This window comes from Symphalangus syndactylus, chromosome 19 (genome assembly GCF_028878055.3).
Source record: "Symphalangus syndactylus isolate Jambi chromosome 19, NHGRI_mSymSyn1-v2.1_pri, whole genome shotgun sequence".
Taxonomy (NCBI): Eukaryota; Metazoa; Chordata; class Mammalia; order Primates; family Hylobatidae; genus Symphalangus; species Symphalangus syndactylus.
The window spans coordinates 66,205,924-66,226,247 of NC_072434.2; the positions used below are offsets into that span (position 1 = coordinate 66,205,924).

At 38.0% G+C, this 20,324-nt stretch overlaps 1 pseudogene; it reads right to left on the reverse strand.

The window, feature by feature from the left end:
• Nucleotides 1–16,546: 16,546 nt before the first annotated feature.
• LOC129458542 (RNA guanine-N7 methyltransferase-activating subunit-like protein) lies at nucleotides 16,547–16,954 on the reverse strand (annotated as a pseudogene).
• Between the last annotated feature and the right edge of the window lie 3,370 nt (nucleotides 16,955–20,324).

The following is a 20,324-nucleotide window of genomic DNA, read 5'->3' on the forward strand; positions in this document are numbered from 1 at the left end:
CCACATGCAGGGTACATTATCAATAGGACTGATTATCACTGTTGATGTTGACCTCCATCACTTAGCTCAGGTAATGTTTATCAGGTTTCTCCATTGTTTAGTCATTCTTTTCCTGTTCCATTCTGTACTCTTTGGAAGGAAGTCACTGTGTCCAGCCCACAGCTGAGGAGTGGGAGTTGCGTTCTCCCTCCTTGAGGACAGAATATCTGCAATTCTACGTGGGAGATTTGTCTCTTCTCCTCTATTTATTCATTCGTTTTTTAAACGAATAAAATGAATAAATAATGAATAAATGAATGAAATGAATAAATAAATTCATTCAATCATTTACTTATATCAGTATGGACTCATAGGTATTTTTCTACTTTTAGTTATAATCCAACACTGTATTCTGTTCCTTAAGTTGTTCCAAGTTTGGCCATTAGGAGTCCTTTCAGGTGGCTACTTTGCTTCTTTGACATACCCCCGTTAATATGTGTGTGTACGTATATATGTATGTATGTATGTATTTATTTATTTTAGCACTTCTTACTTTCTGATATTACAAAATGCTTCAAGATCATCTTGTGTCTTTTCTGCACCAGTCCTAGAATCAGCCATTTCTTCAAGGAGCCCAGGTTCCTTTTATTGCAGAATGATATTAGAAAGCAAGATCTTGGTGCATAGATTACTTGTTGCTACTGGAGTGTCTTCGATTCTAGGCCCTTTCAGCTAATAGAGTTAGGAAATATATGTGGTATACTAACCCATGTACACGTATCTATATATCTTTCTATTGTAACTATTTGTATCTATATTAAGCTAAGTGTGGGTTCGTACTGATATCTTTAATGCTAAGCATTACCACATGGGTTATTCTAGCTGTTCCCCTTACTTATCTATACAATCCCACTTCAACAATGAGCAATCTGGTTCTCAACATCCCCATTTAAGTTTACGCTATGTGCTAAAGTTCCGTTTATTAATTGCTAAGTTCCAGTATACATAGATATGAGCATCAGAATATTTAACCCATACCCACCTGGGAAATAGCTTCATCCTTTAGAGTACAGTGATTATGTGCAGTTTCTTTTGTCTCTAGTTTTACTCAGATCATTTCTAGAATTACATGAGTCAGTACCATTTTCCTCATCCTTTTCAGTGAGGTTTCATAAATTCATAAAAGTTTATGTTATTGCTGCCTGCTTTCCTTTCTGAGCTCTTCCAACATTCTAAATGATTTTTAAAATTTTGCCTACATGTAGGTTACCTTTTGTGCTATTAAGCTCATTGGGTTTTGAAAGATTCATAATGTCATATATCTATCATTACAGTATCATACAGAATAGCTTCACTGTCCTAAAAACAGCCCCTGAACCCTATCTATTCAATCCTCTTCTTTTCCTCTTTTTTTTTTTTTTCTTTCTTTTTTTTTTTTTTAATTATACTTTAGGGTTTTAGGGTACATGTGCACAATGTGCAGGTTTGTTACATATGTATCCATGTGCCATGTTGATTTCCTGCACCCATTAACTCGTCATTTAGCATTACGTGTATCTCCTAATGCTGTCCCTCCCCCCTCCCCCCACCCCACAACAGTCCCTGGAGTGTGATGTTCCCCTTCCTGTGTCCATGAGTTCTCATTGTTCAATTCCCACCTATGAGTGAGAACATGCGGTGTTTGGTTTTTTGTCCTTGCGATAGTTTACTGAGAATGATGTTTTCCAGTTTCATCCATGTCCCTACAAAGGACACGAACTCATCATTTTTTATGGCTGCATAGTATTCCATGGTGTATATGTGCCACATTTTCTTAATCCAGTCTATCGTTGTTGGACATTTGGGTTGGTTCCAACTCTTTGCTATTGTGAATAGTGCCGCAATAAACATACGTGTGCATGTGTCTTTATAGCAGCATGATTTATAGTCCTTTGGGTATATACCCAGTAATGGGATGGCTGGGTCAAATGGTATTTCTAGTTCTAGATCCCTGAGGAATCGCCACACTGACTTCCACAATGGTTGAACTAGTTTACAGTCCCACCAACAGTGTCAAAGTGTTCCTATTTCTCCACATCCTCTCCAGCACCTGTTGTTTCCTGATTTTTTAATGATGGCCATTCTAACTGGTGTGAGATGGTATCTCACTGTGGTTTTGATTTGCATTTCTCTGATGGCCAGTGATGATGAGCATTTCTTCATGTGTTTTTTGGCTGCATAAATGTCTTCTTTTGAGAAGTGTCTGTTCATGTCCTTTGCCCACTTTTTGATGGGGTTGTTTGTTTTTTTCTTGTAAATTTGTTTGAGTTCATTGTAGATTCTGGATATTAGCCCTTTGTCAGATGAGTACGATGCAAAAATTTACTCCCATTGTGTAGGTTGCCTGTTCACTCTGATGATAGTTTCTTTTGCTGTGCAGAAGCTCTTTAGTTTAATGAGATCCCATTTGTCGATTTTGGCTTTTGTTGCCATTGCTTTTGGTGTTTTAGACATGAAGTCCTTGCCCACGCCTACGTCCTGAATGGTATTGCCTAGGTTTTCTTGTAGGATTTTAATGGTTTTAGGTCTAACATATAAGTCTTTAATCCATCTTGAATTAATTTTTGTATAAGGTGTAAGGAAGGGATCCAGTTGCAGCTTTCTACATATGGCTAGCCAGTTTTCCCAGCACCATTTATTAAATAGGGAATCCTTTCCCCATTTCTTGTTTTTGTCAGGTTTGTCAAAGATCAGATAGTTGTAGCTATGCGGCATCATTTCTGAGGGCTCTGTTCTGTTCCATTGATCTATGTCTCTGTTGTGGTACCAGTACCATGCTGTTTTGGTTACTGTAGCCTTGTAGTATAGTTTAAAGTCAGGTAGCGTGATGCCTCCAGCTTTGTTCTTTTGGCTTAGGATTGACTTGGCGATGCGGGCTCTTTTTTGGTTCCATATGAACTTTAAAGTAGTTCTTTCCAATTCTGTGAAGAAAGTCATTGGTAGCTTGATGGGGATGGCATTGAATCTATAAATGACCTTGGGCAGTATGGCCATTTTCACGATATTGATTCTTCCAACCCATGAGCATGGAATGTTCTTCCATTTGTTTGTATCCTCTTTTATTTCATTGAGCAGTGGTTTGTAGTTCTCCTTGAAGAGGTCCTTCACATCCCTTGTAAGTTGGATTCCTAGGTATTTTATTCTCTTTGAAGCAATTGTGAATGGGAGTTCACTCATGATTTGGCTGTCTGTTTGTCTGTTATTGGTGTACAAGAATGCTTGTGATTTTTGTACATTAATTTTGTATCCTGAGACTTTGCTGAAGTTGCTAATCAGCTTAAGGAGATTTTGGGCTGAGACAATGGGGTTTTCTAAATATACAATCATGTCATCTGCAAACAGGGACAATTTGACTTCCTCTTTTCCTAATTGAATACCCTTTATTTCCTTCTCCTGCCTGATTGCTCTGGCCAGAACTTCCAGCACTATGTTGAATAGGAGCGGTGAGAGAGGGCATCCCTGTCTTGTGCCAGTTTTCAGAGGGAATGCTTCCAGTTTTTGCCCATTCAGTATGATATTGGCTGTGGGTTTGTTGTAGATAGCTCTTATTATTTTGAGATACGTCCCATCAATACCTAATTTATTGAGAGTTTTTAGCATGAAGGGTTGTTGAATTTTGTCAAAGGCCTTTTCTGCATCTATTGAGATAATCATGTGGTTTTTGTCTTTGGTTCTGTTTATATGCTGGATTACATTATTGATTTGCGTATGTTGAACCAGCCTTGCATCCCAGGGATGAAGCCCACTTGATCATGGTGGATAAGCTTTTTGATGTGCTGCTGGATTCGGTTTGCCAGTATGTTATTGAGGATTTTTGCATCAATGTTCATCAAGGATATTGGTCTGAAATTCTCTTTTTTGGTTATGTCTCTGCCAGGTTTTGGTATCAGGACGATGCTGGCTTCGTAAAATGTGTTAGGGAGGATTCCCTCTTTTTCTATCGATTGGAATAGTTTCAGAAGCAATGGTACCAGTTCCTCCTTGTACCTCTGGTAGAATTCAGCTGTGAATCCATCAGGTCCTGGACTCTTTTTGGTTGGTAAGCTATTGATTATTGCCACAATTTCAGAACCTGTTATTGGTCTATTCAGAGATTCAACTTCTTCCTGGTTTAGTCTTGGGAGGGTGTATTTGTCGAGGAATTTATCCATTTCTTCTAGATTTTCTAGTTTATTTGCATAGAGGTGTTTGTAGTATTCTCTGATGGTAGATTGTATTTCTGTGGGATTGGTGGTGATATCCCCTTTTTCGTTTTTTATTGCATCTATTTGATTCTTCTCTCTTTTCTTCTTTATTAGTCTTGCTAGCGGTCCATCAATTTTGTTGATCTTTTCAAAAAACCAGCTCCTGGATTCATTAATTTTTTGAAGGGTTTTTTGTGTCTCTATTTCCTTCAGTTCTGCTCTGATTTTAGTTATTTCTAGCCTTCTGCTAGCTTTTGAATGTGTTTGCTCTTGCTTTTCTAGTTCTTTTAATTGTGATGTTAGGGTGTCAATTTTGGATCTTTCCTGCTTTCTCTTGTGGGCATTTAGTGCTATAAATTTCCCTCTACACACTGCTTTGAATGTGTCCCAGAGATTCTGGTATGTTGTGTCTTTGTTCTCATTGGTTTCAAAGAACATCTTTATTTCTGCCTTCATTTCATTATGTACCCAATAGTCATTCAGGAGCAGGTTGTTCAGTTTCCATGTAGTTGAGCGGTTTTGACTGAGTTTCTTAATCCTGAGTTCTAGTTTGATTGCACTGTGGTCTGAGAGACAGTTTGTTATAATCTCTGTTCTTTTACATTTGCTGAGAAGAGCTTTACTTCCAACTATGTGGTCAATTTTGGAATAGGTGTGGTGTGGTGCTGAAAAAAATGTATATTCTGTTGATTTGGGGTGGAGAGTTCTGTAGATGTCTATTAGGTCCACTTTATGTAGAGCTGAGTTCAATTCCTGGATATCCTTGTTAACTTTCTGTCTCGTTGATCTGTCTAATGCTGACAGTGGGGTGTTAAAATCTCCCATTATTATTGTGTGGGAGTTTAAGTCCCTTTGTAGGTCACTGAGGACTTCCTTTATGAATCTGGGTCCTCCTGTGTTGGGTGCATATATATTTAGGATAGTTAGCTCTTCTTGTTGAATTGATCCCTTTACCATTATGTAATGGCCTTCTTTGTCTCTTTTGATCTTTGTTGGTTTAAAGTCTATTTTATCAGAGACTAGGGTTGCAACCCCTGCCTTTTTTTGTTTCCCAGTTGCTTGATAGATCTTCCTCCATCCCTTTATTTTGAGTCTATGTGTGTCTCTGCACGTGAGATGGGTTTCCTGAATACAGCACACTGATGGGTCCTGACTCCTTATCCAGTCTGCCAGTCTGTGTCTTTTGATTGGAGCATTTAGCCCATTTACATTTAACGTGAATATTGTTATGTGTGAATCTGATTCTGTCATTATGATGTTAGTTGGTTATTTTGCTCGTTAGTTGCTATAGTTTCTTCCTAGCCTCGATGGTCTTTACAATTTGGCATGTTTTTGCAGGGGCTGGTACCGGTTCTTCCTTTCCATGTTTAGTTCTTCCTTCAGGAGCTCTTTTAGGGCAGGCCTGGTGGTGACAAAATCACTCAGCGTTTGCTTGTCTGTAAAGTATTTTATTTCTCCTTCACTTATGAAGCTTAGTTTGGCGGGATAGGAAATTCTGGGTTGAAAATTCTTTTCTTTAAGAATGTTGAATATCGGCCCCCACTCTCTTCTGGCTTGTAGAGTTTCTGCTGAGAGATCAGCTGTTAGTCTGATGGGCTTCCCTTTGTGGGTAACCCTACCTTTCTCTCTGGCTGCCCTTAACAATTTTTCCTTCATTTCAACTTTGGTGAATCTGACAATTATGTGTCTTGGAGTTGCCCTTCTCGAGAAGTATCTTTGTGGCGTTCTCTGTATTTCCTGAATCTGAATGCTGGCCTGCCTTGCTAGATTGGGGAAGTTCTCCTGGATAATATCCTGCAGAGTGTTTTCCAACTTGGTTCCATTCTCCCCATCATTTTCAGGTACACCAATCAGACGTAGGTTTGGTCTTTTCACATAGTCCCAAATTTCTTGGAGGCTTTGTTCATTTCTTTTTATTCTTTTTTCTCTAAACTTCCCTTCTCTCTTCATTTCATTCATTTCATCTTCTATCAGCGATACCCTTTCTTCCAGTTGATCGCATCTGCTACTGAGGCTTCTGCATTCTTCGCGTAGTTCTCGAAACTTGGCTTTCAGCTCCATCATCTCCTTTAAGCCCTTCTCTCCATTGGTTATTCTAGTTATCCATTCTTCTAATTTTTTTTCAAAGTTTTTAACTTCTTTGCTATTGTTTTGAATTTCCTCTCGTAGCTCAGAGTAGTTTGATCGTCTGAAGCCTTCTTCTCTCAACTCATCAAAGTCATCCTCCATCCAGCTTTGTTCTGTTGCTGGTGAGGAACTGCATTCCTTTGGAGGAGGAGAGGTGCTCTGTTTTTTAGAGTTTCCAGTTTTTTTGGTCTGTTTTTTCCCCCATCTTTGTGGTTTTGTGTACTTTTTGTCTTCGATGATGGTGATGTACAGATGGGTTTTTGGTGTGGATGTCCTTTCTGTTTGTTAATTTTCCTTCTACCAGACAAGACCCTCAGCTGCAGGTCTGTTGGAGTTTACTAGAGGTCCACTCCAGACCCTGTTTGTCTGGGTGTCAGCACTGGTGGCTGCAGAACAGCGGATTTTCGTGAGACCACAAATTCAGCTGTCTGATAGTTCCTCTGAAAGTTTTGTCTCAGAGGAGTACCCGGTTGAATGAGGTGTCAGTCTGTCCCTACTGGGGGGGTGCCTCCCAGTTAGGCTGCTCAGGGGTGAGGGACCCACTTTAGGAGGCAGTCTGTCCGTTCTCAGATCTCCAGCTGCGTGCTGGGAGAACCACTACTCTCTTCAAAGCTGTCAGTCAGACAGGGACATTTAAGGCTGTGGAGGTTCTCACTGAGTTTTTGGTTGTCTGTGCCCTGCCCCCAGAGGTGGAGCCTACAGAGGCAGGCAGGCCTCCTTGAGCTGTGGTGGGCTCCACCCAGTTCGAGCTTCCTGGCTGCTTTGTTTACCTACGCAAGCCTGGGCAATGGCGGGCGCCCCTCCCCCAGCCTCGTTGCCGCCTTGCAGCGTGATCTCAGACTGCTGTGCTAGCAATCAGCAAGACTCTGTGGGCATAGGACCCTCCGAGCCAGGTGCGGGACACAAACTCCTAGTGTGCCGTTTTCCAGGCCCGTTGGAAAAGCGCAGTATTAGGACGGGACTGACCCGATATTCCAGGTGCCGTCTGTTTCCCCTTTCTTTGACTAGGAAAGGGAACTCCCTGACCCCTTGCTCTTCCCGAGTGAGGCAATGCCTCGCCCTGCTTCGGCTCGCGCACAGTGCACTTCACCGACTGTCCTGAACCCACTGTTAGGCACTCCCTAGTGAGATGAAACCGGTACCTCAAGCAGAAATGCAGAAATCACCCGTCTTCTGTGTCGCTGGGGCTGGGAGCTGGAGACCGGAGCTGTTCCTATTCGGCCATCTTGGCTCCACCACCCCTTCTTTTCCTCTTAAACCCAGGCAACCACTGGTATTTTTATTGTCTCTAAGTTTGCCTTTTCAAAAGTGTCATATAATTGCAATTACAGTATAAAGACTTTCAGGTTGCCTTCTTTTACTTAGTAATATAAATTTAAAGTTTATTCATATGTTTTCATAGCTTAATAATGCATTCTTTGTTACAGAATAACATTCTATCTAATGGATACTCTACAGTTTGTTTATCCATTTATTAATATTTATTGAAGAACATCTTTGTTGCTTGTAATTTTGAGTGATTATGAATAAAGCTTCTAAAAATATTCATCTGTAGGTTTTTGTGTGGAAATAATTTTGCAGATCAGTTGGGTTAATACCTTGGAACTTGACTGTGGAATCACAGGACACTATGGTCTGAATGTGTCTCCCAAAATTTGTGTGTTGGAAACAATTCCCAATGCAACAGTTTTGGGATATGAGGCCTAATGGGAGGCATTTGGGTCATGAAGACTCTGTCTTTAGGAATGAATTAATGCTATTACGAAAAGGGCTTGTGGGAGTGAGTTTCCTCTTTTGCCCTTCAGCCTTCCGCCATGTGAGGCTGCAAGAAGCCCACACCTGATGTTGGTGCCTTGATTTTGGACTTCCCAGACTTTAGAACTGTGAGAAATAAATATCTATTCTTCTTAAACTATCTAGTCTGTGGCATTCTGTTACAGTATCACAAATGCACAGAGACATATGGCATGATTATGTTTAGCTTTGTGAGAAAACACCAAACTGTTTTCCAAAGTGGCTTCATCCTCTTAGCAATGAACGAGCATTCCTATTTCTCTGCCAGTAATTTACATTGTTTGTGTTTTAAGATTTTAGTTATTCTAATATATATATTATGGTATCTCATTATTGTTTTCACTTGCAATTCCCTAATGACAAATGACAAACGATGTTGAGCATTTTTTTCTTTTGGTATGCTTTTTTTTTTTAAGTCTGTATATCTTCTGTGGTGATATATCAGGTCTTTTGCTTACTTTTAATTAAAGTTTTTTCTTTTTTGTTAGTTTTAAGAGTATTTTTTGTATATTTTAAACACAAGACCTTTATCAAATATGTGTGTTGCAAATAATTTCTTCAAGGTTTGGCGTATCTTTCATTCTCTTTACAGTATATGTTGTAGGGCAAAAGTTTTGATTTTAATAAAGTCCAATATATCATTTTTTTCTTTCATGGAGTATTCTTTCAGTGTTATACAAGGTGTCCAAACCCATGGTCATCTAGAATTCTTCCTCTGTTACCTTCTAGAAGAGCTGGTACTAATCCTACAGAAACTATTCCAAAAAATCAAGGAGGAGGGACTCACTCACTAATTCTGCAAAGCCTGCATCACCCTGATACCAAAATTTGGCAAAGACACAATGAAAAAAGAAAACTACAGGCCAACATGCCTGATGAACATAGACTAAAAATCCTCGACAAAATACTAGCAAACTGAATCCAGAAGCACATCAAAAGTTAATTTACTATGACCAGGTAGGCTTTTTCCTGGGATGCAACATTGGTTCAGCATATACAAATCAATAAATATGATTCACCACATAAACAGAATTAAAAACAGAAACCATATGATCATCTCAATAGATGTACAAAAAGCTTTTGATAGAATTCAATGTTTCTTCAGGAAGAAAACATCAACAAACTAGGCATTGAAGGAACATGCTTCAAAATAATAACCATCTATGACAAACCCACAGCCAACATTATCCTAAACGTGCAAAAGTTTGAAGCAATTTCCTTAAGAACAGGAACAAGACAAGGATGCCCTGTCTCACTACTCCTATTCAACATAGTACTGAAAGTCCTAGCCATAGCAATCAGACAAGAGAAGGAAATAAGAGGCATCTGAATATGAAAAGAAGTCAAGTTATCCCTCATTGCTGATATGATTCCATACCTAGAAAACCCTAAAGATTCTACCGAAAGGAACTTAGTGCTGATAAAAGACTTCAGTAAAGCCTCATGATACAAAATCAATGTACAAAAATCAGTAGCATTTCTATCCACCAATAATGTTGAAACCAAGAGCCAAATCAAGAATGCAATCTCATCTACAATAACCACAAAAAATAAAATACCTAGGAATACATGTAGCCAAGGAGGTGAAAGATCTCTACAAAGGGAACTGCTATGTACTTCTGAAAGAAATCATAGATAACACAAACAAATGGAAGAATGCCCATGGACTGGAAGAGCCAATATTGTTAAAAATGGCCATGATGCCCAAAGCAATCTATAGATTCAATGCTATTCTTATCAAACTACCAATGTCATTTTTCATAGAAATAGAAAAAAACTATTCTAAAATTCACATGGAACCAAAAAAGAGCCTGGCTACCCAAAGTAGTCCTAGGCAAAAACAAAACAAAACAAAACAAAACAAAAAAATAAAACAAAGCTGAGACATTACATTACCTAACTTCAAACTGTACTACAAGACTACAGTAACCAAAACAATAATGGTACTGGTACAAAAATAGATACAAATACCACATAAATCAATGGAAAAGAATAAAGAACCCAGAAATACAAATGCACATCTACAATTATCTGATCTTCAACAAAGTCTACAAAAATAAGCAATGGGGAGAGGACTCTCTATTCAATCAATGGTAATGTGATAGCTGACTATCCATATGCAGAAGAATGAAGCTGGACCTCTACCTTTCACCATATACAAAAGTAAATTCAAAATAGATTAAAGATTTAACTGGAGGCCAGGCGCGGTGGCTCACGCTTGTAATCCCAGCACTTTGGGAGGCCGAGGCGGGCGGATCACGAGGTCAAGAGATCGAGACCACGGTGAAACCCCGTCTCTACTAAAAATACAAAAAAAAATTAGCCGGGCGTGGTGGCAGGCGTCTGTAGTCCCAGCTACTCAGAGAGGCTGAGGCAGGAGAATGGCGTGAACCTGGGAGGCGGAGCTTGCAGTGAGCCGAGATCGCGCCACTGCGCTCCAGCCTGGGCGACAGAGCGAGACTCCGTCTCAAAAAAAAAAAAAAAAAAAAAAAGATTTAACTGGAAGACCTCAAATTATTAAATGTTCTAGAAGAAAACCTACGAAATGTCATTCTGGACATCAGCCTTGGCAAATTACTTATGACTAACTCCTCAAAAGCAATTGCAACAAAATTAAAAATTAACAAATGGTAACTAATTAAGCTGAGGAGCTTCTTCACAGCCAAAGAAACTATGAGTAGAGTAAACAGACAACCTAGAGAATAGGAAAAATATTTACAAGCTATGCATTCAACAACGGTTTAATATTAAGAATCTATAAGGAACTTAAACAATCGAACAAGCAAAAAACAAACAATTTCATTAAGAAGTGGGCAAAGGATAGGAAAGTAATGTCTCAGGATATAAAACTTCTACAGACACTTCTCAAAAGGAGACTTCCAAGTGGCCAAAAAACATATGAAAAAACACTCAACATCACTAATCATCAGAGAAATGCAAATCAAAATGACAACATGATATTATTTTACGCCAATCAGAATGGTTATTAAAAAATAAAACCCACAGATATTGGCAAGGCTGCATAGAAAAGGGAACATTTATACACTGATAGTGGAAATGTAAATTATTTCAGCCACTGTGAAAAGCAGTTTGGAGATTTCTTAAAAAATTCAAAACAGAACTACCATTTGTCCCCAGGAATCCCATTTCTGGGTATATCCCCAAAGGAAAATAAATTGTTCTAACAAAAAGACACATCTATTCGTATGTTCATTGCAGCACTATTCACAATAGCAAAAACATGGAATCAACCTAGGTGCCCATTAACAGTGCATTAAAGAAAGAAAATTTGGTACCTATACAATATGGAATACTATACAGCCATAAAATAATAAAATCATGTCCTTTGTCCAACATAGATGCAGCTGGAAGTCATTATCCTAAGCAAATTAACTCAGCAACAGAAAACCAAACACTGCATGTTCTCACCTCTAAATTGTGGGAGCTAAACATTGGTTACACATGGATGTAAAGATGAGAGCAACAGTCACTGGTGACTACTAGAGGTGGGAAGGAAGGAGGAAGAGGGAAAGGGCTGAAAAACCGTCTATTGGGTCCTAGGCTCACTACCTGCATGACGGGATCATTAGTACCCCAAATCTCAGCATTATGCAATTTATACCCATGTAACAAAGCTGCACATGTACCCCCTGAATCTAAAATAGAACTTGCAATTAAAATTTTTTTTAAATTTAATTCATTAATGTAAGTTATCTCTCTATTTAACTCTTCTTTAATTTCTCTGGTCAGTGTTTTGTGGTTTTCTTCATATATATCTTTTACATATTTTTTCTTAGGTTTATACCTGAGTATTTCTTATTTTTGCTGTAATTGTAAATTGTGTTGTATTTCTAATTCCAATTTGCAATTATTCATTGCTAATAGGAAAGCAATTAAATTATATATATATTAACTTTTTGTACTATGACCTATAACTGTTTATTAGTTCTGGTAGTTTTAAAATGATTCTTGGGAGGCAATTTCTGCATAGAAAATTATGTTTCCTGTGGACAAGGACAGTTTTATTCTTTCCTTCCCAATCTGTGTACAATTTATTTCCTTTTTAAATCTTTTTTCACTCTCTAGGGGCTTCATTACAAAGTTGAATAGGAGCGGTAAGAGGGGATATCCTTACCTAGTTCCCAATTTTAGAGAGAAAGCACCTAGTTTCTCAATATTAAGTAAAATGTTAGATATAGGTTTTTTTTGTAGCTGTTCTTTATCGAGTTTAACAAGTTCTTGTGTATTCCTAGTTTATTGAGAGTTTTTATCACAAACGGATGTTGAATTTTGTCAAATACTTTTTCTGCATCAATTGATATTAGATCATTAGATTTTCTTCTGTATCATGTTGATGTGGATTATATTAATTGATTTTGAATGTTGAATCCTTTTTGCTTACCTAGAATAAATCCCATTTGGTTGTAATGTATAATATTTCTTACACATTGTTGTATTTAGTTTGCTAATATGCTGTGAGAATTTTTGCATCTATAGTCATTATATATATTGTTCTGCAGTTTTCATTTCTTGTAATGGCTTTATCTGGTTTTAGTATTAGGGTAAAGCTGATCTCATAGGATGAGTTATGAAGTGTTCCTTTTGCTTCCATTTCTGGAAGAGATTGTGAAATATTGATATAATTTACTTTTTAAATATTTGGTATAATTCACCAGTGAAATTATCTGGGTCTGGTGATTACATTTTTTAGAAATTTACTAATTATTGATTCAGTTTCTTTAATAGTTATAGACCTATTCAGATGGTCTGTTTTTCCTAGTGTGAGTTGATAAATTTGTTTCTTTCAAGGAATTGGTCTTTGTTGTGAGCATGTAATTGCACATAGCATTTCTTTATAATCTTTGTAACATTCATGAAATCATTGTGATGACTCCTCTTTCTTTTCTGAAATTGGCCATTTGTGTCTTCTCTTGTTTATCTTTGTTAGACTCTCTGAAGTTTCATCAATTTTATTAATCTTTCCAAAGAACCAGCTTTTGGTTTATTTGATTATCTCTATGGTTTTCCTGTTTTCATTGTTACTTATTTCTGCTTTAATTATATTATTTCTTTTCTTCTTTTTACTTTAGGCTTATATTGCTCTTCTTTCTCTAATTTCCTTATGTGGAAGTCTAAGTTATTGAATTTCCATCTCTCTTCTTTTTAATACATTCATTTAATGCTATGCATTTCCCTCTATACATTGCTTTTGCTGCATCCCACAAATTTGGTAAGTTTTCATTCTCATTTAGTTAAAATATTTTAAAATTATCTTGAGATTTCTTCTTCTACACGTGGTATTTAGAAGTATATTGTTTAATCCTCAAATATCTTGGGATTTTCCAGCTATCTTTCCGTTGCTGACTTCCAGTTTAATTCCACTGTGGTCTGAGAACAGACATTGTGAGATATCCTTTTAAATTTGGTAGTGTGGCTTATGGCTTAGAGTATTGCCTGTCTTGGTGAGTGTGTCATGTGAACTTGAGAAAAATGTGTATTCTGTCATTGGTGGATGTAGTATTTTATGTGTCAAGTAGATCAAGTTGATTACTGGTGCTATTCAGGCCAATTTTTGTTGTTTTGCTTTTTGTTTGTTTGTTTTTACTGATTTTCTACCTGCTTGTTCTATGAGTTGCTGAAACAGGGATGTTGAAATCTCCAACTATAATAGTCTATTTCTCTATATCTCCTTGTAGTTTTAGCAGTTTTTGCTTCACGTATTTTGTTAGGCATGTTAGGGATGTTGTTAGGGATGTTAATGGTTGTTATGTCTTATTAGAGAATTGACTCCTTTATCATTATGTAATGCCCATCTTTATCTCTGGTAATTTTTTTTTGCTCAGAACTCTATTTTGTCTAAAATTAATACAGCTAGTCCAGCTTTCTTTTGGTTGATGTTAACATGATAGTTTTTTTCTCTACTCCTTTACTTCTAATCTTTTTGTGTTTTAAAGTGGGTTTCTTCTACAGAACATATAGTTGGACCCTTTAAAAAATCCTCTCCAACAATCTCTATTTTTAAAATTGGTTTATTTAGATCATTCACATTTAATATGATTGTTGATGAAGTTGGATTAATTATCTACCATGTTTGCAACTGTTTTGCAATCATTGCACTTATTCTTTGCTTCTTTTCTTTCTTCTCCTCTATTAGTTTGCTAGGGCTGACATAAGAAAATACCACAGACTGGATGGCTTAAATAACATAAATTTATTTTCTTACAGTTCTGGATGCTAGAAGTCCAAGATCAAGATGTTGGCAGGGTTGGTTTCCTATGAGACCTCTCTCCTTGTCTTGCAGATCATTGTTTTCTTGCTGTGTCCTCATGTGGTCTTCCCTCTGTGTATGATTTTGTCTTGATTGCTTCTTCTTCACCAATCATATTGGGTTAGGACCCATGCTAAGGACCTCATTTTATGTTATTATCTCTTTAAAGGCCGTATCTCCAAATACAGTCACATTCTGAGGTTCTGAGAATATTTACATATGACTTTGGCGGGGTGGGGGAAGGCAAAATTCAACCTCTCACACCTTCTCTTTCTACCTTCTCTTATCTTAATTGAGTATTTCATGAGATTCTATTTTCTCCCCTCTCTTAGTATAATTGTTATTCTTCTCTTTGAATTTCTTTTCATCCACTAGAGTTTGTAATATATATTTACAACTAATATAAGATCATATGCCACTTCACCTGTAGTGCAGATACCTTAAAACAATATAGTTCCTATTTTTTCCTCCTATTTCTTACAATGTTGCTTTCAGTAATTAAAATTACCCATATGCTACAACCACTCAATACCTTATTACTATTATTACTCTAAACAAAGAGTTACCTTTTAGATCTATTAAGAATAAGAAAAACTGAAGACTCTATTTTACGTTTATTCACTCTTCCTCAAGGTTCTTTTCTTTTTGTAAACCTGAGTTTCTGATCTATATCATTTTTCTTTTCCCTGAAGAACTTTTAACATTTCTTGCAGGGCCCACTGCTGATTTGAGTTGGATTTGTTTGTTTAAGAAAGTCTTTCTTGGCCTGGCGCGGTGGCTCATTCCTGTAATCCCAGCACTTTGGGAGGCCGAGGCAGGTGGATCACGAGGTCAGGAGATCGAGACCATCCTGGCTAACACGGTGAAACCCCATCTCTACTAAAAACACAAAAAATTAGCCGGGCGTAGTGGGTGCCTGTAGTCCCAGCTACTCGGAGAGGCTGAGGCAGGAGAATGGCGTCAACCCGGGAGGCAGAGCTTGCAGTGAGCCGAGATTGCGCCACTGCACTCCAGCCTGGGCGTCAGAGCGAGACTCTGTCTCAAAAAACAAAATAGTCTTTCTTTTTCCTTTTTGAAGAAGTTCACTGGGTATAGAAATCTCAGTGGGTGGTTTTTGTTTCTCAACACGTAAGTACCTCACTCCACTCTCTTCTTGCTTGCATGGTTTCTGATAAGAAGTCCACTGTAATTCTTGTTCTTGGTCTTCTATAGGTCAGGTGCCCTCTTTTCTGGCTTCTTTTAATACTTTTTCTTTGCTTTTGTTTTTCTGAAGTTTAAAAATAATATGTCTACATGTTGTTTTTTTTTGGTGTTTATTCTGCTTGGTGTTCTCCCAGTCTCCTGGAACTATGGTTTGGTATTCTCATTAATTTTGAAAAATTCTCTGTCATTATTACAGCAAATATTTTTCTGTTTTCTCTTTCTTCCTCTTCTTGTATTCTAATTATGTATCTATTATACCTTTGACATTATCACAGTTTTGATATTTTTTTGATTTTTTTCTGATATTTTCTTTTTTCCCCATTCTTTTTCTGTCCTCTCCTTATTTTACAGCTTTATTATGGGTTTCCTTGTAAAAAGAGACCAAAATAAATGTGGAGCTACCTCATATCTATAGAATAAGGAATCACACAGTACCGTAGTCACCTAACAAAAGCAAAAAAAACCTCAAAATTAAAAACTGTTTTACCCTTCAACTGCTGATGTTATGTATAATATATCACAAGTAAGTATAGCTGTGCATTCATGAGCTGATTCTATTAACTTGCAGAATTTTAGAGATGAGCACATGTAAGCATATGGATACTCCCCTACCTTACAAAGTAAAAGCAAGCATTTTCTATTAATTTTTTTTACTTCTGTGTAAAACAAAGAACTCCCAGAGGTCAAATAAGAAAATTATACCAAACTCAAAGCACTATAAAGTCATGAAAAAAAGAAGACTCTGAGGTACAAGTCAAGCAATATAATTTTAGGTATTCCCAGCAACCATTGCATCTCACAAGTAAGATCTATTTAAAAAAAATCTCAAGTTCTAAAACATCAATAATCTAGTCTCTAAAATCAGATGTAAGACTATGACCAACAGAAGACACCCAAATTTTTGTCACGGTAGCAAAGTAAATGGTTTTACTAAAAGCTGCTGACATTTCTATCAGTAGTAACCATAAGGAGGCTGCTGGTTGTAACCATAGTGTCAATATTGGTGGGGATAGTAAGGTTCTTGTCTGTGTTATGGGTAATGTTACCCCCACAATCATCCATGCCACTGATTGGATCAATTGTCAGTTGGCCATCCCTGGCTGCTATCCCTGCCTCTGAACTGTCTGTTATCTTGCAACTGATTGCCTCTATTTCTTTGGTTCCCAGCAGCTCTGCTATTCCATTCCTCAACAATTAGAGGGGACTCAGGAGGGCATTTCAGGTATTGCTGATACTCCCTGTCACCTTCTGTGAATCTACTAGCAAACATCTCTTCAAAAGTTGGAACAGCTTTGGAAGTGTCAGTCATTCTGAAATTCCCAAAGATTTGAGGAAGGTGTATTGCTTAATGTTTAGGTTGTTTAAAATCCACCAAAGGCTGTGTCAATCCACCTTGGGCCGAACCCTGCCAGAGAGACACTGAGAGGTTGCAGGAGAGGTGCCTCTGGCCCACCACGCCTGGAAGTCCAGACCACTCCAGCTCTCTAAGGTAATGGAGTCCCTCCCACTAGCATCTGACAACCACCTCCCATCTTTTTTCTCTTTACATTTTGCTTTGGGAAACTTCTACTGACATGTCTTCAAGCTCAGTGGTGTTTCGTTTTTGTTTTTTCTTTTCTTGGCCATGTCCAGTCTTCTGATAAGCCTATCAAAGACATTATTTATTTCTGTTACATCAAAAAAAAAAAAAAGAAAAAAATGAGCAAACATCTCAGGAGCTACCCCCAATTAATGTGGGATAGAATTTCTACCATTTTCTTTTGATTCATTAGAATTTTTATCTTTCTGCTATGTTACTTGATTACTTGATTGTGTTTGTTTTTGCACATTGTGTACATTTCGCATTAAAGCCTTTAACATATTAATCATAGGTATTTTAAATTCTTTTCTATTCCACTCTGTGTGTCTATGTGTATACATTATTTAGCTCCCACTTATAAAAGAGAACATGCGGTATTTGACTTTCTATTTCTGAGTTATTTCACTTTAGATAATGACCTTCAGTTCCATCCATGTTGCTATAAAAGACATGATTTTATTCTTTTTTATGCTTGAGTGGTATTCCATGGAGACCTAGAAAGGCAGGAGTGTGGTGAGGGATGAGAAAATACCTAATAGGTAAAATGTACACTATTTGGGTGATGGTTACACTAAAAACTCAAACTTCTCCACTATGCAATATATCCATGTAACAAATCTACACCTGTACTCCATAAATCTGTATAAAAAAATCTCTCTTTGATAATTCCAGTGGCTATATTACATCTGAGTTTTATCCTGATACTTGTCTCCTCAGATTGTGCTTTATATTAGTTTTTGGATTTCCTCCCTCCCTCCCTCCTTCCTTCCTTCCTTCCCTCCCTCCCTCCCTCCCTCCTTCATTCCCTCTCTCCCTCCCTCCCTTGCTTCCTTCCTTCCTTCCTTCCTTCCTTCCTTCCTTCCTTCCTTCCTTCCTTTCTTACTTCCTTCTTTCCTTCCTTCCTTTTCTTTCTTTCCCTTTTAGCTTGTCTTATAATTTGTATTAAGAGCAGGCACAATGTATCAGAGAATAGAAAGTGAGGAAATAAGCCTTTATTAATGTGAGGCTTTATGTCAATATGGCTAGGAGTTGGGCTATGTATAATGTTTGCTGTAGCTGTAGATATCAAAGACTTCAAATTCCTCAAGTGCCCTTGTGTTGGTCTCCTCTGTTGTCTTTGAGCTTCCCTAAGAACTCCTTGGTAAATAAAGCTTGTGCCTTGCAGCTCTTTCAGCTGTAATCCACTATTGTACTAGAATCCTGCTGATGTGGTGATAAACTATGGGGGAGGGGAAGCATTCTATAATCTTATGATTAAATCTTATTTTTTGTGTATGGGCCTGTGTCCCTGGGCTATTATCTTCACAAGTGTTTCTTGGTCTCTTCTCCTCCCCTCCCCTCCACCATCTCCAGTTGGATGAGACAGAAAAGCTAAAGAGGTGGAATTGGGTAAATGCCCTTCTGCTTAGGTTAGATAAGGCTCTGATAATTTCTTTTTTCCTGGAGAGTAGACCTCTGTTTGAGAATGCTCTGGATGTATTTAAATATGGTTACTTTTAATGAGCCCCTCCACCCCACACCCACCCACAAGCCACAGGGGATATTTCTTGGCCCTTCACCTTGAGCACTTGGGAAGATTCCTGGAGGTAAAACTCACAAAAGTGAAGGGGGCTCCCTGCGACTTTGGACCCTATGCATTTCTAACTCTAATGCTACTCGACACTCAGGCTACAGTAGTTCCTCAAAATTACCACCTATGGCTTTCTAGCAGTATATGATTTCAGCAGCTTTTGCTCCAGGTAAGCCAATCTTGGCTATAATTCTTTGTATTACCTGTCTCTCCAGATCTTGGGTGGTGGTTTGCCCTGCAACTGAAATTCTTGGATGGATTCAAGAAAAGTGCTTGGTTTTCAGTTTGTTCAGCTTTCTTCTTCTCTTTCTCCTTCTCCTTCTCTTTCTCCTTCTCCTTCTCCTTCTCCTTCTCCTTCTCCTTCTTCTTCTTTCTTCTTTTTCAGAGTCTCACTCTGTTTCCTAGGCTGGAGTACAATGGCACAATCTCGGCTCACTGCAACCTCCACCTCCCAGGTTCAAGTAATGCATTCTCCTGCTTCAGCCTCCCAAGTAGCTGGGACTACAGGCATGTACCAACACACTCAGCTAATTTTCGTAGTTTTAGTACAGACAGGGTTTTGCCATGTTGGCCAGGCTGGTCTTCAACTCCTGACCTCAGGTGATCCACCCACCTCGGCCTCCCAAAGTGCTGGGATTAGAGGCGTGAGCCACTGCCCCCGGCCTGTTCAGCCTTTTTTCTTGTGGTAAGGATGGGAGTGATGATTACTAAGATCTTTGCAATGGAAATCTCCATGTTACTTTATTTTTAGAAATTCATATCATTTTAAACCCTTAGCTAAATAATACTCAAAATCTCCAGGATATAAAATGAAATTATACCTATTTACCGTATTTCACTATATTCTGTATAAAAGTTGGTTCAGAGGCATAAAGTTACTTGCTCAAGCATCTCATGGTTGGCCAGCTATTATTTTGGAAGCAGAGATTTCTAGTCTGGTGCTATTTCACAACAATATGGTGTCTACTTAGATGGAACTCAATTAAATGCAACTAATTTAAAACAGAAATGTCTATATCATAGACATTTCAAGGCCAGATGAGTCAAAGATCAAGATTAGTGTCTCAGGTAGGAATAGCATGACCATAACATTTTTTCCTTCTCCATGCCTGTTTTAGGCTTTCCCCTACTTGCTTTGCCACTGCATTGACCTTTAGATAAGAGACCACGTGGACCAAGAAGGAAGAGTAAAGGAAAGAGAAGAATAAGAGAGGAAAGGTCTGTAAGAGGTGCTTTTTGTCTTTTTTTCTTTCTTTTTTTTTTTTTTTTTAATATACTCACAAAGCAGGGGTAAAAATAGCTTGGAGAACCAGCTCTCCCCACTCCTGAATCCATTTCGATGATGTCTTTGAGTACCCTTGCCAAAAAAAAAAAAAAAAAAGTGCTATCTAAATAAGTAAGTCTATCATAAGTCTATCACTTAGATATCATTCTTAGTTCCTGCAGTCAGGAAAGTACAACCACGTCTGGTGTTAGATTTTCTGAGTTTAAGCCAGACTTTCCAATCTACCTGCTGTGCGACTTTGGGCAAGTTACTTAACTCTCTGTGTCTCAGTTTCCTCATTGATAAAATGCCCCTTG